The sequence below is a fragment of the Symphalangus syndactylus genome, chromosome 22 (assembly GCF_028878055.3).
Source record: "Symphalangus syndactylus isolate Jambi chromosome 22, NHGRI_mSymSyn1-v2.1_pri, whole genome shotgun sequence".
In the NCBI taxonomy this organism is placed as follows: Eukaryota; Metazoa; Chordata; class Mammalia; order Primates; family Hylobatidae; genus Symphalangus; species Symphalangus syndactylus.
The window spans coordinates 61,570,556-61,585,824 of NC_072444.2; the positions used below are offsets into that span (position 1 = coordinate 61,570,556).

The 15,269-nt window shown below is 43.6% G+C and overlaps 1 protein-coding gene across 1 annotated transcript in view; it reads left to right on the forward strand.

The window, feature by feature from the left end:
* The window catches only part of THSD7B (thrombospondin type 1 domain containing 7B), a 1,279,053-nt gene that overhangs the window by 373,774 nt on the left and 890,010 nt on the right, over window positions 1-15,269 (forward strand). The gene's annotated exons all lie outside the window — the stretch shown is intronic.

Consider the following 15,269-nt stretch of genomic DNA (forward strand, 5'->3'; position numbering starts at 1 on the left):
TTATTATTATTATTATTATTAATTATTATTATTACTGTAGCACAACTTAGCCTGTACTGACTACTACAGCCAAAGAAATGGATTAAGACATTACCAGTTAAAGGATACTTTCTAAAATGATGTGAATGGACATATACATTTAAGGAGAAAGTCTAGATGGAGAGAAAAGGGGAGAGCAGTCTAGAGCCCTAATATGCCCCAGCATGCAGGAGTTGAACAGAAGAGGAAAGCAAGTGTTGTGCGAAGCTTAGAAAGTTAAGAGAAGAGTCATAAGAACAGGATTCTTGGTGTTGAAGTGCTGAGTACTGCTGCAGAAGGGATTTTGCAGCATGCATAGACACTGCAATGGCAGTTGAGTTTTCCCTAGACACATGGGTGTGAGAGGGAGCCTGTGCTGTGACTTCGTAGAATTAAGTCATGACTAGAGCACAACACACTAAAAATATCACACTGATAAATAAACTATTTCAAGCCAGCAGGTCACAAAAACTGAGGATTTTTTTTTTTTTAACCTGGCTCACAGTTGGGCAGAGGCACATGTATTCAACACATGAAGCTTTTCTGACCTCACTCCAGACTAGGTTAGATGCTCCTCCTTGGGGTTTCCACTGCATCCACTGGATGCCTCTAAGGGTTGGTATATGGCAATTTAAGTGTCTGTTTCCTCAGATAACATCTCCTCCAAGACACTCTCCAGTGCCTACAGTGGTGTCTGCCACAAAGTGAATTCTCAATCAGTGTTTGTTCAATGAATAAACAGTCCTCCATGGCACCTGCAAGAGAACCTCCCACAAATATAAGGTGATAAGGGTCTGGTTATTAGAAACATAAGGTGATAATGATTCTATTAACGTCACGTGACTAAGAAAAGTCTAACCCTCTGGTTCAGATTCCTCACACATCATAGTCCATCGACAAGTATTTAACTGAGTGCCTGCTGTGTACCAAAAGTTGTGCCATTGGAAAAAAAAGAAAATATCTATCTTAGCCTGTATCCTCAAGGAACTAGCAATGCAGTTGAAAGGACTAGCTAATGACTATGAAACCATTAGAGAACAGTAGGAAATAGTACACAGTTAATTGAAAAACTGAATGGCAGAGACAATGAGCATTACAGGAGTATGATAATGGGAAGACATAGATAAATGTAGAATGAAATAATATCCAGGAAAATTTCATAGAAGAAGTGGGACTTTGAGGGAAGGTAAGATTTGCAAGACTGAGGAGGGAGAGATGGAGAGGACCGGAATCAGAATGGGTGGGAAGGTAAGGTAGGGCCAGATTAGGAAGGATCCCAAAAGTCAGTGAGGTGCTAATGAGAGCCCTCGCTGGCTTTCGGGGCCTCCTCGGCCTTGGTGCCCACTCTGGCCGCGCTTGAGGAGCTCTTCAGCCTGCCGCTGCACTGTGGGAGCCCCTTTCTGGGCTGGCCAGGGCCGGAGCCGGCTCCTTCAGCTTGTGGGGAGGTGTGGAGGGAGAGGCACGGGCGGGAACTGGGGCTGCACGCGCTTGCAGGCCAGCGTGAGTTCCCAGTGGGTGTGGGCTCAGCAGCCCTGCACTCCCAGCCGCCAGCCGGCCCCGCTGGCCCCGGGCAGTGAGGGGCTTAGCACCTGGTCCAGCAGCTATTGTGCTCGACTTCTCGCTGGGCCTTAGCTACCTCCCCATGGCACAGGGCTTGGGATCTGCAGCCCGCCATGCCTGAGCCTCCCCCACGACCCCCGTCCCCTGCCGTGGGCTCCTGCGTGGCCTAAGCCTCCCCGATGAGCGCCGCCCCCTGCTCCATGGTGCCCAGTCCCATTGACCACCCAAGGGCTGAGGAGTGCGGGCAGACAGCACGGGACTGGCAGGCAGCTCCACCTGCGGCCCTGGTGTGAAATCCACTGGGTGAAGCCAGCTGGGCTCCTGAGTCTGGTGGGGACTTGGAGAATCTTTATGTCTAGCTAAGGGATTGTAAATACACCAATGGGCACTCTGTCTCTAGCTCAAGGTTTGTAAACACACCAATCAGCACCCTGTGTCTAGCTCAGGGTTTGTGAATGCACCAATCCACACTCTGTATCTAGCTACTCTGGTGGGGACTTGGAGAACCTTTGTGTGGACACTGTATCTAGCTAATCTAATGGGGACGTGGAGAACTTTTGTGTCTAGCTCAGGGATTGTAAACACACCAATTAGCACCCTATCAAAACGGACCAATCAGCTCTCTGTAAAACAGACCAATCGGCTCTCTGTAAAATGGACCAATCAGCAGGATGTGGGTGGGGCCAGATAAGAGAGTAAAAGCAGGCTGCTGGAACCAACACTGGTGATCCGCTGGGGTGGCCTTCCACACAGTGGAAGCTTAGTTCTTTGGTTCTTTGCAATAACTCTTGCTGCTGCTCACTCTTTGGATCCACACTGCTTTTATGAGCTGTAACACTCACCGCGAAGGTCTGCAGCTTCACTCCTGAAGCCAGCGAGACCACGAACCCACCGGGAGGAACGAGCAACACCAGACGAGCCACCTTAAGAGCCGTAACACTCACCAGGAAGGTCTGCAGCTTCACTCCTGAGCTAGCGAGACCACCAACCCACCAGAAGGAAGAAACTCCGAACACATCCGAACATCAGAAGGAACAAACTCCGGACCCGCCGCCTTTAAGAACTGTAACACTCACCGCGAGGATCCACGGCTTCATTCTTGAAGTCAGTGAGACCAAGAACCCACCAATTCTGGACACACTTACTTATGCCATTCATTCAACATTTAGTGAGGCCCCGCCATTTGCCAGGCACTGTTGTAAGTATGGTGTGTGTGTGTGTAGTTCCTGACCTCATGGGGCTTACATTCTTAATAAGAGGATAGATAATAATCATTGAAAAACTATGTAGCAAAATTTTAGATTGTGATAAAGACTGTGAAGGAAAGGAAGACCAGATAAGAGATACAGAGAGATGGAGGAAGATATTTTCTGTAGGAGAATGTAAGAGAAAGCTTTTCTGTGAAGCTGATGTTTTTGAACGGACTCACATAAAATGACAAGATGAAGATAATAGTGGGTTCCTGGGAATCAAAGTGATATGACAGAGTATTTCAGGAAGATAATGCATAGTATAGAGAAATGTGGAGAGTCAATGAGGTAGCAGCAAGGAAAATGGCATAATTCAGAACCTAAGAAGAATATACTAGAAAGCTTTAGTTATGGGATTTATTTTATATGCTTTCTTTTAAACATCAGAGGTATTGAGGGTTTTCCCTATAGATATTTAGGTCCTATAGTTGAAATGACTAAGACATGAAAAAAAATGGTGCTCTTTTATCTGTTCCACCCCTTATACCTCACTCATGAACACTGTAGCTTGCAATCTGTTGACAATAGTCATTTTCCAATATTGTCTATTCTTCCTATCCTATAAAGGGACCTACTGTCCATCAGACAGGCTGGTGTCCTTAGAAGACAGAGAAATAGAAGACATGGGCCCTCTTGCCCATCTCATCAAAGTTAGGCTTATGAGTATCATGTGGCTTTGTGCCCGGCAGAAGAGGATTAAGTTTGCCAAATCTTTGGATAATAAGCTCCAATCTACATAACACCTGGTCTTTACAAACCAAGTCATTATGAATGTGATCCAAGTTGTCACTCCAGGGGTTTTATTATTTCCACATTAGTTGGTGTTGTGTGTTAGATATATGGAGGTTGCTGGGTTGTTTAGTGTGGATTGAATGACTGCCTCTCCTTTCTTTGCTCTGGTTTGGTAACGTTAGAGAGCAGTGGGGAAGAAGGGATCATTGTACTATAGATCTCTTGGTCAGTCAATATTATTGGAGGATGAGCAGCAAAACAATGAACCCAGATAATGCTGGGCATTAGAGTGGGTGGTACAGGCTTCTAGGACAGGGATCAGAAGCAAGGGTCCCAGAACTGACTGGATGAGGCTGGTCACCATCCAGCCTCTCCACAATGCTGCTATATGACAAGAAGACAGCCAAGATCCTTCCAAATATTCATCAAACCATCTGGTTCTCTCTCTTTCCATTAAGCCACTTCCATCTCTTGCCTGGACACTGGCATCCCTGTTACACTCTTGCCATTTTCTTGATTTCTGCACAGCATCAAGGCTGATCTTTTTAAAGTCTAGATTAGATGATATTGTTCAAAGAGATAAAAACCGCCCGTTGGTCACAAGCACCTGCCCCTCTGCCCCTGCCTGCCTTTCCTATTCCACCGCACTGCAGTTTTTCCAGGCTTACTCCTCTCCGGCTACCTTGGCCCCCGATGGGTTCTTCATGTGCCAACCTCTTCCAGCCACAGGCTCTTTGGCCATGTATCGTCCTTCTTCCCCTTTCTTGGCTGGTGCCTACTTATATGAGATGCAGTGTATCTCGTTGATTAAAAATGCACACATTAGTGCCAGACTGCTTGGCCAAATCCTAGCTTTTCTACTTATCAACTGTGTGACTTTGAATAAGTTGCTTAAACTCTCTACGCCTCCACTGTAAAATGGAGTTGAAAACAGTGTCCACATCTTGGGGGTAGTTATGAGGATTAAATGATACATATATATAAAACATTTAGTCTGATGCCTAATATTTAGAAAAATCTTCATAAATGTTACCTCTCATTCATGATTGGGTCTCAGCCTAAATATCATTTCCTCTGAGAGCTCTTGCCTGGTTCTGACCTTCCTTTCTACCCCTGCTCCATTGCATTCCTTTTTTATTGCAGGACTCTTTTCATTTTCTTTCATATTATATATTTAGGATCATTTGCATATCTGTTTATTGTCACTGCATTAGACTGTAAATGCCATGAGAGCAGGGACTCCGTATCACTGAATAACCAATACCTAGTGCAGTGCCAGGCACATAGTAGACACTAACCAAATATGTTGCTGAGTGAATGACTGAGGCTGATGGTTCAGGACTCAGTTTGTGAGTGTTGAGCGTCTGCTGGGAAAGCATTGGCGCCTCAGAGGGACTGAACTGGGCCAGAAGCCAGTGGAGTTCCACTACACTGCTTTTCAAGACATTATCTTTACATTGTATTTTAAGATGTTGACACATCATAATCAAATTACTGGACCAAGCTCAAAACTTACATTTATATGCCAAGATTAAATGCTCTTTTTTGGCAGAAAAAATTCAGATTTGCCACAGAATCTCATCCAACCTGGAATTGGCCTGAATGAATTGTGTAAATGAGACAATTATGGTTCTTTTTCTCTTCCCCCTTTCCTCCTATTTTGTCCCCCAGAGTGACTGAATATTTGACTCATTTCGCTGCTTCAGTGGATGGGCCATTGTAGACCTGGGCAGCAACTCCCTGGGTGGCAAGTCCAAGATACTGGCTCATGTTTGCATTTATCACTTGTGTTTTAGATTGGGCTTCTTTATCGGTGTGCCTTCTTTCGCTCTTCCTTGTTTAATGCCACTGCTTGTTTATTTCATTTCCATAGCACTTTCCCATCCAAGCTTGTTAGACTGTATGGAGAACATCATGTTCAGAGAAAGCAGTGGCAAACACACACGACAACAACAAAAATGTAAATTTACACTCTGCCTGTACTTGGCTAGCATAGGGTTACTTTACTCCTCGATTCCCTAATGGGAAGACTCATTAGGTTTTCCCAATGGAGACCTAATCTCAACAGACTTTCTCCTTCCACCCCCTCTCTTCTGCCATTGTATTTTTGTTTTGTTGATTCTCATTGGAAGCCTGGTGGTGATTGGGGCCTTTGGCATCTGTGTATGCAGGCTTATGGGAATTTCTAATCTCAAGCTTATTTTCCAACCCTGGCACATTCAACTATTTCTTACGCATAATGATGCCACCTTTTTTTTTTTTTTTAATCAAGCCTACCTTCTTCCAAATCCTTTCTTTGTTCACTTATTTTTAAAAATTTCTGTTCCTGCTCTTACAGTCTTCATTACTGACATCCCTTTCCCTGCCTAGGTTATCCTTTTAATGTTTCTAACCTAATCTAGATTTTGAGAGCAGTGTTTTTATTAAGAACCAAAGCTGACTATGTTGGCAAGAAACTCATATTATGAGTAAAATATACATTTAAAATATAAATTGGGAATTTGAGCTAGAAATGGAAAGAGAAAGTTAGAATGAGTCTTGTGCTTGCATTCTTCTTCTACAAAATTTGTATGTAATCACACAGTTAGATAAAGTTCAGACATCTTATACTCTTTGACTATACTGAAATATATGTTGTCAGCAGTGCCTTAATGAAAAGTGATTGTTCTCTAAAGGAATCAAATGTAACAAGTTTAACATTCATGGTTCTTTATTATAGATTTCATATATAATTTAGATTTCATTCTCCTTTTTTATTTTAAGAAGCCCAACAGAATTACCGTACGACTATTATCTCATATCCTAGATTCAAAAACCAGGAGACCAAACACAAACAATGCCTCAGAAGAGAAAAGTTGTGTCTTAAGAATCAAAGTATTCTTGGGTATCCTAAGTGATTGCTGACATAGAGCAAAGGGTTAATGAGAATGGGCTGGCATATTAAATCAGAATGCACATTGAAAGCAAATTGTCAGCCTAAAAGAACATAGATATATCATTGTCTCTGGTGAGGGAGGGGGATAAATAACTACTAAGATGTCCATACATGACATACTCAGAAGTCATCCTTGATACCTTTTTTTCCAGACAGATTGCAAACACAAGTCTTCCTCCCATATGGGGGTGTGTGCAGTGGGTGTGGCCTGAAAATGCAGCATTGATTCTGGGAAAACTGAAACCTGGGAAGCCCGGGTGTAATAGTTCAAGAAAACAGAAATGTTTTTCTTTGGCTGTTGTTCCTGAAGTTACTTAAATGAGACTCATTGGCTATTGATCTGTATATATTGAGATTACAATAAAACATAATGGACCAGTTTCTCTCTCCCCTGGCTCACAGGATTGGCCTTTTATCTCTTGAGAGTAATAAATCATGGTCTTGGATTTAAGAAAATATTCTGGGATCTGGATGGCAGCTGATTTATTTTTAAGACAGTTATGTCAGGAAAAAAAAAAAAAGCGTAACCCAGAATGTGACTGTAGTGTTTACTGGGAGAATAGCGATTGCTGTTTAAAATATTAAGTAAGGCTTCCCTACTTTCAGAACCCATCATCCCACAGCAAGCTGAGTTGAAGCCCCTTACCAATATATTCATATCTTTCTTTACAATGGCAGTTATATTCTTTTGATTTCCTTTTTTCTGTGACAGATCCTAGCTGCTCTATTTATCTCTTGAATCTAATGTGCTCTATGACATCAAGCTTTAATTTTATCATTATTATTTTGCTTCATTTTAAGCACCTATGGTGTGCCAGGCATTGGATAAAATAGAAAAGATACAATCCCTGCTGTCGCTGGGCTCACACATTTAAAGAGATTTGACAGGCAAAATATCCTGTAATTGGCAATAGGTAGTCCTCATGCTTTCCCCCGCCCCTTCTCCCTTTTGAAGCAACTTCATCTCTCTGAACAAGCTTAAGAAGTTCCCTAGATCAAAGGTGTCAAAATCCAGAAGGGTTTGGAACAAGTGTCAGAGAGTAAGCAAACGACTTTCTGAGCTGTGAGACTGCTCCTCGCCTGCCCACGTGCTCTCCGCTGTCTGCACTCCTGCCTCACCTGGGCTGACTCGGACTCTCCACCTCCTTCGCTGCCTCCGGCATCAGCTACCCAGGAGCCTAAGGCGCTCCTTCCCGCAACTCCGGTCCCCGCGCCCCGGGACTGCAAACCCTTTAAACAGACGCAGCAGAGCTAGGGCTTTTCCCAGGCTCTGGTGGGCGTGGGCTGACAGTCGCTGGGAGCCTCGCAACGGGGGGATGTCCAGGCAGGTATGCACCCAGCTGCCGGGGTTTCCAGGAGTCACCACAATGTTTCCCTTTCTCTCTCCCCCAAGTATGCTGCTAGGGGTACTCCCCAGCTAGGATTTTCTGTCTTTTCTCCTAGTAACACCGAAGCCCTCTCGTGCCCGGGGACTGCAGGGAAACGCCGGCATCCGGACCGTGCGGGATGGCTCGGTGTGTGTGTTTTACTGTGTGTCTGAGTGTCGCGCATGTGTGCGTGTTGGGGCGCATTATCAACAGGGGCCTAGGGCACCCCCACTCCCTCTCGCTCTCTTCACTTCATGGACCTCCGAGGCGCAAAGCGCTCGACCCTCTCCTGGGCTCAGTGGCTTGGGTACTCTGGGCTCAGCTCAGCTGGGGAGTCCCCTCACCCAGCCCGCACCGGCACCCCGAAGCTTCAAAGTTGCGGCAAACAGTTGCGAGGAGCAGAGGAGCTGAGGTCGAGGCCAGCGCTCCCGCGGTCTCTTGCCCTGGGGAGCGGGCTGAGCCGAGGGTCGTGCGGGTGCGCGGCAGAGGCGGGAAGAGGCGGAGGAGAGCGGGGAGAAGGAGGGGGCGGCGGGGAGCAGCTGGCGGGGTAGGCCAGGCGCAAGGTGGCTCCCCGCGGCCCCGCGCCCCGCGGCTCCCGGACGCACCAGGCAGCCAATGGCTGCGCAGAGGTGTACAGCAGATGGCGTCCGACTGCGCCGTTCCTTCCTCCTCCTCCTCCTCCTCCTCCTTCAGTGCTGAGGAGCCAGAGTCGCCGCCGGGTTGCCAGACGCTGGAATGGGTGGTCTCCCGACACACACCACCATCTTTCTTGCGCTCGGGAAGCTCGGGGCTCAGCGGCTCCCAGAGGCTACGGCGGCGGCTCTGGCGAGACGGGTGAGTGCGAGCGCGCGGAGCCCCGAGTCGGGGATGCCGGGCCCCCTGGCCGGCCGGCTGGGGCGCGGGGTGCCAGCGCCGGGGATGGGGGCGCGCCGCCGGCGCAGACTTTGCTCTTTCCTCACCGGACAGCCTTTGTCGCCCCTTCTCCCAGCCAGACCCGGGAACTTGGAAGCGTATCTTCTCGGACGCCTCTGGCTTGGGGCTGAGGGAAGCGTGGGCTGCCCGGGGCGCAGTGTGCGGAGACCCTCTAGGCGTGCGGGGACGCCCCACGGGGCGACCTGAGCACCGACCTCATGCGACGGGACCGAGCCGTGGGACCCGGGCAGCAGGAGCTCTGTTCCCTTCACCTCCAGCTTGCTTTGAGGGATACTGATGCAGGAAACCGAGGGTCTCCCATCCTGCGCGGAGAGCCTCGGGGCCCAAGATCGAAAGGCCGGGAGTTGATCTGCAGGCTTTGCAAACAGGTTGACTGAGGGTTCCCTTTTCCCGTAGCGCTGACTGCGAAATCTGCGCGTGGGCGTTCAGTGCCAGTGGAGGATAGCTGAGCAAGCCAAGAAGTTTTGCAGCTTCCTCTGATTTATCAGTGGAGTGTTAGGAGGCTGTAGCAACAGTTTACATTTCCCCTGTTCCTGCGGGGGGCTAGGGGCAAGCTGGGGTCGGACGTGATATCCTGCTGTTTGTGGAGAGGAAACTGGGAACGGGGCGTGAGATTGAGGGGCAGGGAGGGGGGGACATGCATATTTTCTGCTGCATCGCCCACCTGCACCTGTCCCCTTTGCTCTCTTACACATCCCATAGTATTAAAGTTATTTGAATATGCAAATGAACCCCGCTTTTTGGTGACCGCGTATTTTGAATTTGAAGTTGGAAAACTTGGCAGGGGATGAGGGAACGTTGAGGAGGGGGCGTTAAGCTCTCTCACTCTATCCCTTTTTAAAGACAAGAAAAAAACTTTCGTTGGCGAAGGTGGTACTTTTTATTTTGGAATGTCCGAGCTCTGAGCTTCCCTTAAGAGGTATTGCAATTCAATACTGTACAGTCAAGATGAAGTTCGACTAAGATTATGGGACCGTGGCATATTCTACGGAGAAGATACCAGGGTTCCTTGGCGCTCTGTTCATTGCCAGGGTGGTTTGCTGGAAGCCGACAGTTTCCCACCCCCAGACTCCTTGGAGCTCTTTAAGTGACAGTCTGCCTGGTGTTTCTCAGCGGTACACCTGTGAGTGCTCTGTTATCATGGAAATGGTAATCCATGCAGGTAGGGCTCATGCCAACCAGACTGTGGTGGTGTGTGTGTGTGTGTGTGTTTGTGTGTGTGTGTATACATGCGCGTGCATGTGAACGTGTGTGTTTGGAGTTTCCTTTTGACAGGTAATCTTTGGATGTCAAAGGGATACAGTTATTTGTCTGGCAGTGTCAGGGCAATCTGAGTTTGTCGAGTATCTAGGAGGAGGTAACCTCCAGGGAAGCCTTTTTGTGCTCTTGACTCTACTCAGCAGTTGGTGAAGGCTTCCTGAAAGCCACTTAGGGTGTTACTAACCAAATCAAGAAGTCTTACTCAGTGGTGAGTGAAAGCTCGTGTCTTTGTGGGTTAAAAGGTATTTATAAAGTTTCTGTCTTGAGGCTTCACTTTGATAGACTGCTGTTTTTAAACCTTAGTGCCATTAATAATAGGAGCCTTCTTTTGAAACGTAATATGGCCAGTTCTCTGTTTTCTGAGGGTAGTTGATCTATTCTGGTAGATTCCCTGGAATTGTTTTATTTTCTACCCCTGGGAAGAGTGTGTGTGTGTGTGTGTGTGTGTGTGTGTGTGTGTGTATTTGTGTGTATGTATTTTCTTCATCTACCTGCTGAGAGTTGAGGGTTAGAAACTCTTTTTCATGCAAATTTAAGTGAAAAAAATTATGAAGAAAATTCTCCTGACCCTGTGACAATATACACAGATACTTCTGAAAAAATTGTGGGTGTCATTGTTGACTTTAAAAAAATGGGATAGTCTCGTATAAATCAGCACAGACAGATCCAGCAGCCCTGAATACCTACAAACCATTCAGGGTTTTGGATATTCTAGATTAATCTGTGATAAGGGCTTGGAGATATGTGGTCCAGGAGAGGGCTGTCTACTGTTGGTGGACTTTGATAGTCTGCTTTGAGGGTTCATAATACGATGAGCTCACTTTATGTCAACGTTAATATTTAAATCAATACTTGAGGAATGATCTTAAAATATTTCTTAATCTCCCGGCCCATTGTTTTCCATCAAAGTTGTTGATTGTTAAGAGAGTTGAAAGGCTAAGAAAGAGGAACACTGTTAGGTAAAAAATAATTACCGATCATATAAACAATGTAAACACAGACTCTACTGTTTGAAGACTGACATTAACGAATTGGTAACGAGAGGTACCTTTCCGTTCTCTGCTGAGTGTGCCTTTTGAGAGAAAGTAGGGAAGGAATGAAAGGAAAATGGTACTAAATTGTACTTCATCAGAAAGGCTATGAAGGACCTTGTCTGCTTGCTACAGATCCTGTATCTGAAGGAATAACTCTTTTGTTAATATCAGCAAAAAGAATTTTGTCCTTAAATAACAGACTGAAAAAGCAGAATAAAAAGGCACTAAGTTAAAGGAGGGAGAATGTCCAAATAAGAAAAATTCTAAAGCATGTCAACTCACTCTAATTATACTTCACAAATTGAAACTGGAGTCGTATGATTCCTTTAAAGAAAAAAAGTCTTGCCAAAGCTTCAATTCTGCTGTTCTGCACACTTTACAAAGATTAGGCATTAAAGTAATAACGTCATGTCAAAAGTTTGAATAGAATGATGAAGAATATTTGACTGGTCCTATTTAGTTAACTGTGAAAATGACAAATGATACAATATATTAAATACATGATTAAGATAAACAGATTAAAGAATTCTAAGTAGTGACAACTATACTACTTGATGGGAAAAAAAGAATAGCACTATTAAGGCTTCAGAGATGCTCTACAGACAATGCATAAAGGCTGGGTCTTTGAATAACTATTGGGTATTGTAGTATCAAAAACTACATGAGTTACTTAGATATGCTGTTGGATTTTTGGATACGGATTGCACGTAAGTGCTTTATATTTTCAAAAGAAGACATTTCCCAGTATATAAAAGAAGCTGTTGCATTCACTTTAACACCGGGTAGCTTCCTAAATATAACACGGGTCCTTAATTTACAGCTGTTAACAGGATTAATATCTAAGTGATAATTAGCACGTTAAGCCTGTGAAAGTAGAGGGATTTTTAACTGCACTTCTGGTCTAGAAATTTACTATTGTGAATTTTAGTGGAGTCTGTAGTTTAACAGATCTAAAAATCACAGGCACCTTTGCTCCAAGATGATAAACATTCTATTCCCACCCTTTAAAACTTCTCCATCTACTGAGATTATTTTGTTGATATTTTTAGTAGGATGTTCGTGGGTGGTTATTCTTAATAGCTAACAGTGGCTATTTTTGAAATGAAGCCAAGAAGATTAGTTAGTTTTTGGTCATCTTGTAAGTATCTCTTGACAAAAGGAAATAGGAATCCCAGTCACTGAATTCCTACAATTATGCTTTCATGAATCCTGGTATGGGCTAGTTATACTAAATATAGAGATGTAGTTATTTTGCCAGGTTGTAGTCCACCAGTGATTTAGTATGATCATTTTGTTGCTACCACATCAAGCATTTCATCTGAAAGGGAAAACCAAATATTAGTGAAACCCAATTACTCTATATCTTTTGGTAAAACTTTGAAACTAACTCTAGAGATGCTGTAGAATAGTTTCACTGCTGGTAGGGACTCATGCTTTTGGTAACGAGAGTTGAATCTAAGCGTGGTTTGTAAGCTGAACAATGAAGTCATCTGGCATCTATAAGAACTACTTTAAGTGTGTATATACTGTTGTGATGACTAAAACACAGTATGTATAAAAGCATCACTAAATTCATATTAATTTTTGGTTACTAGGTATTTTTGCAATTTATGGATTCTAAAAACACAACTCTTTGCTGTGATGTGGAAATCAGTAGAATTTTTTGATGTTAAAAAGAAGAGGTCCACATACTGGAAAAGGTTAGACATTGAACTAAATGTGGAGATCTGTGAAAGTGTGAAAATATTTCCTGCATAAATAAAAAAGGCTATCATTGTTGAACTTAGGTGTTTTGCAGCAAGGGACATGATGCTCGCTTTTGATTTTGCCTCTCTAGGCATATTTTAATTATGAGCCTCTTGTAATTAAATATGCCATAGCTAAAAACAGAATCCTAAGTAACTAATGCACAGACGATTTTTCAATGCCTTGACTTGGAAGAAACTCATGGCCGTGTTCCACTTGCCTGCATGAGGGCTGGCTGCTGATTTGTGTCCTAGTGTTATGTTAGCGAACAGCTCATTACTTCTGGAAAAATCACAATGTTGAGTAAAGCTCTGAACTTCGTGGCAGTTAGGCACGATTGCCTTAGTCTTAGACTGCAGCTTTGTAGCAATGCATATTTTAATTTTGAGTTCTTTCAGATGGTTATTTTAAAAAGCATACCATGTAGTATGCATACATGAAAGATTTTAATTATAATAAGACTAAGGCTTGCAGTAATCTCTTCTTGCAGAGTTTGCTTCTGAGCTCTCCTCTATTGATTTTTGCCTTTTGTGCTTACGTTAGACATATTCAGGGCAAGTTAGACAGTGCACATTGATACAGCCTTACTGGTAAAAATATTGATGTACTTGTAAAATATTGAAACACTTGTAAAAACACTGAAATACGTGTGCACCAGTAGGTCAATGAGTATTGCTCTGAGCCCTCTGAAGTTCCCACTATCATCCTGGTCCTACAGACCACTCCCCTTAGATCACTTCTTGAGAGAGCCATGGGGTGTCACCCACCTGGTATGGCAAGGAGGCCTTGGGACACACTCCAGTGATATTTCCTAAGGCTGTTCTGATTGGCTTATGCCCCAGACCTATGAACTGGTAAATATTTTAAATATTATCCCTTGATATTTGTACTCGTAACAAGAATGAATGCAACCATTGGCATTATCAAGTAGTTGAACATCAAATGTTTACATTTTAATTTTCTCTGTGTCTAACATTTCTAGCTGCTAAAACACTTAAATATTGTTATATTTATATTATCTAGAAACCCAAAGATATCAAACCCCTTTCATCTGAGTTATCAATTCATATAAAGCCACTCTACCTTCAATTTAATTTGTTTTCTTAGAAAATATAAAATAAGGATATTAAGTTCCTTCCTTCCTGTTAAGAGGAAGAGCCAAATTTCTCACCCAGGTCATCTGCCACAACTGTAAATTCTTCTACCCCACAGCTTTCTCATACCACTTAATTAAAATGTATGTACGTGGGAGTAGTTCAACAAGGCTTCTTTCTTTTGGGGAAAAAGTAATTATTTTTTTCAATCTCTGTTTCTAGTCTTCAGAATTAACTCAATTTATTTCATATTGACTTCCATTCATTTTCGTGATTAAATTTTGTTAGTAGGGCTTTCATCTCATCTGACTTGACCCATTCTATGAACTGGAGTATCTTCTGGCCAATCACAGAGAGGCAAGGGATGTTAATGACTTTGAGGAAAATTTTTTGGTGCTTTCTTCTGGATGTCTTCTAGCTAAAACTAAACTCCAGCACTGCTAGATGGTCCCTGAAAAACATAAATTACGCTTCTTTCTTGAACAGAAAAAATAAGATTCCAGATACTACATCAATTTAACTCTTGCCTGTCATTAATTTCCTTTTATCCACTTTCTTCTTCTTTTAGACTTATCTCTTTAAAGTCACCCACAAGACTCACACTTATTTAAAGTGGCCAAAAATGTTGCTTTCCCTACTCCTGTGGTCCCAGTTATCCAAATTGTATCTATTAGTCAAAATCCAGTCCCAATTATACTTCCACTGAGTTTTCACTGATGATGCCAATTCACAAAGCCCTCTCTCAGTCCGAACAACTCAGGTGGTAAATTCTAATTTTCATGTTTGATTGAATCTATTTTCTTATTAGCATCTATGTGTGGAGTTCTGATAGTAAAGGATTTAATGGAGAAGGGCACCACTATCTACTGAGAATTCTCGAAAATGTTGAAGAGGAGAGTGTGATGGAGAGTAGGGACCTGGGTAATAACAGCCATTTGAGGATCTGTAAGGTAAGGCTTACCAATATCCAGGTAGGCAACAAGTGTGACTAGTAATTATTACTATTAATTAATTACCTATGAATTGCTGCATACCCAGCTAGGTACATTAGAATTTGTTTGTCTAATCCTCATAATAATGTTGCAAAGTAGGTACTGTTATTTAGTCCCATTTTTTTTTTTAATAGGAAACAGAATCTGAGGGACCTCTGGCACCTTGTCTAAGGTGAATGCAACTGGTAAACCACAGAGCCTAGGTGTGCATCCCAGATTGTTGGACTGCAAGGCCTATTCTACTTCTGATAAACCAGACTACCCTAAGCCTGAGGTTTTACTCAGCAGGTTCAGTCTTTACCGCTGCTGGAATTTATCCAAAATGCAAGAACACACATACTTACCTAC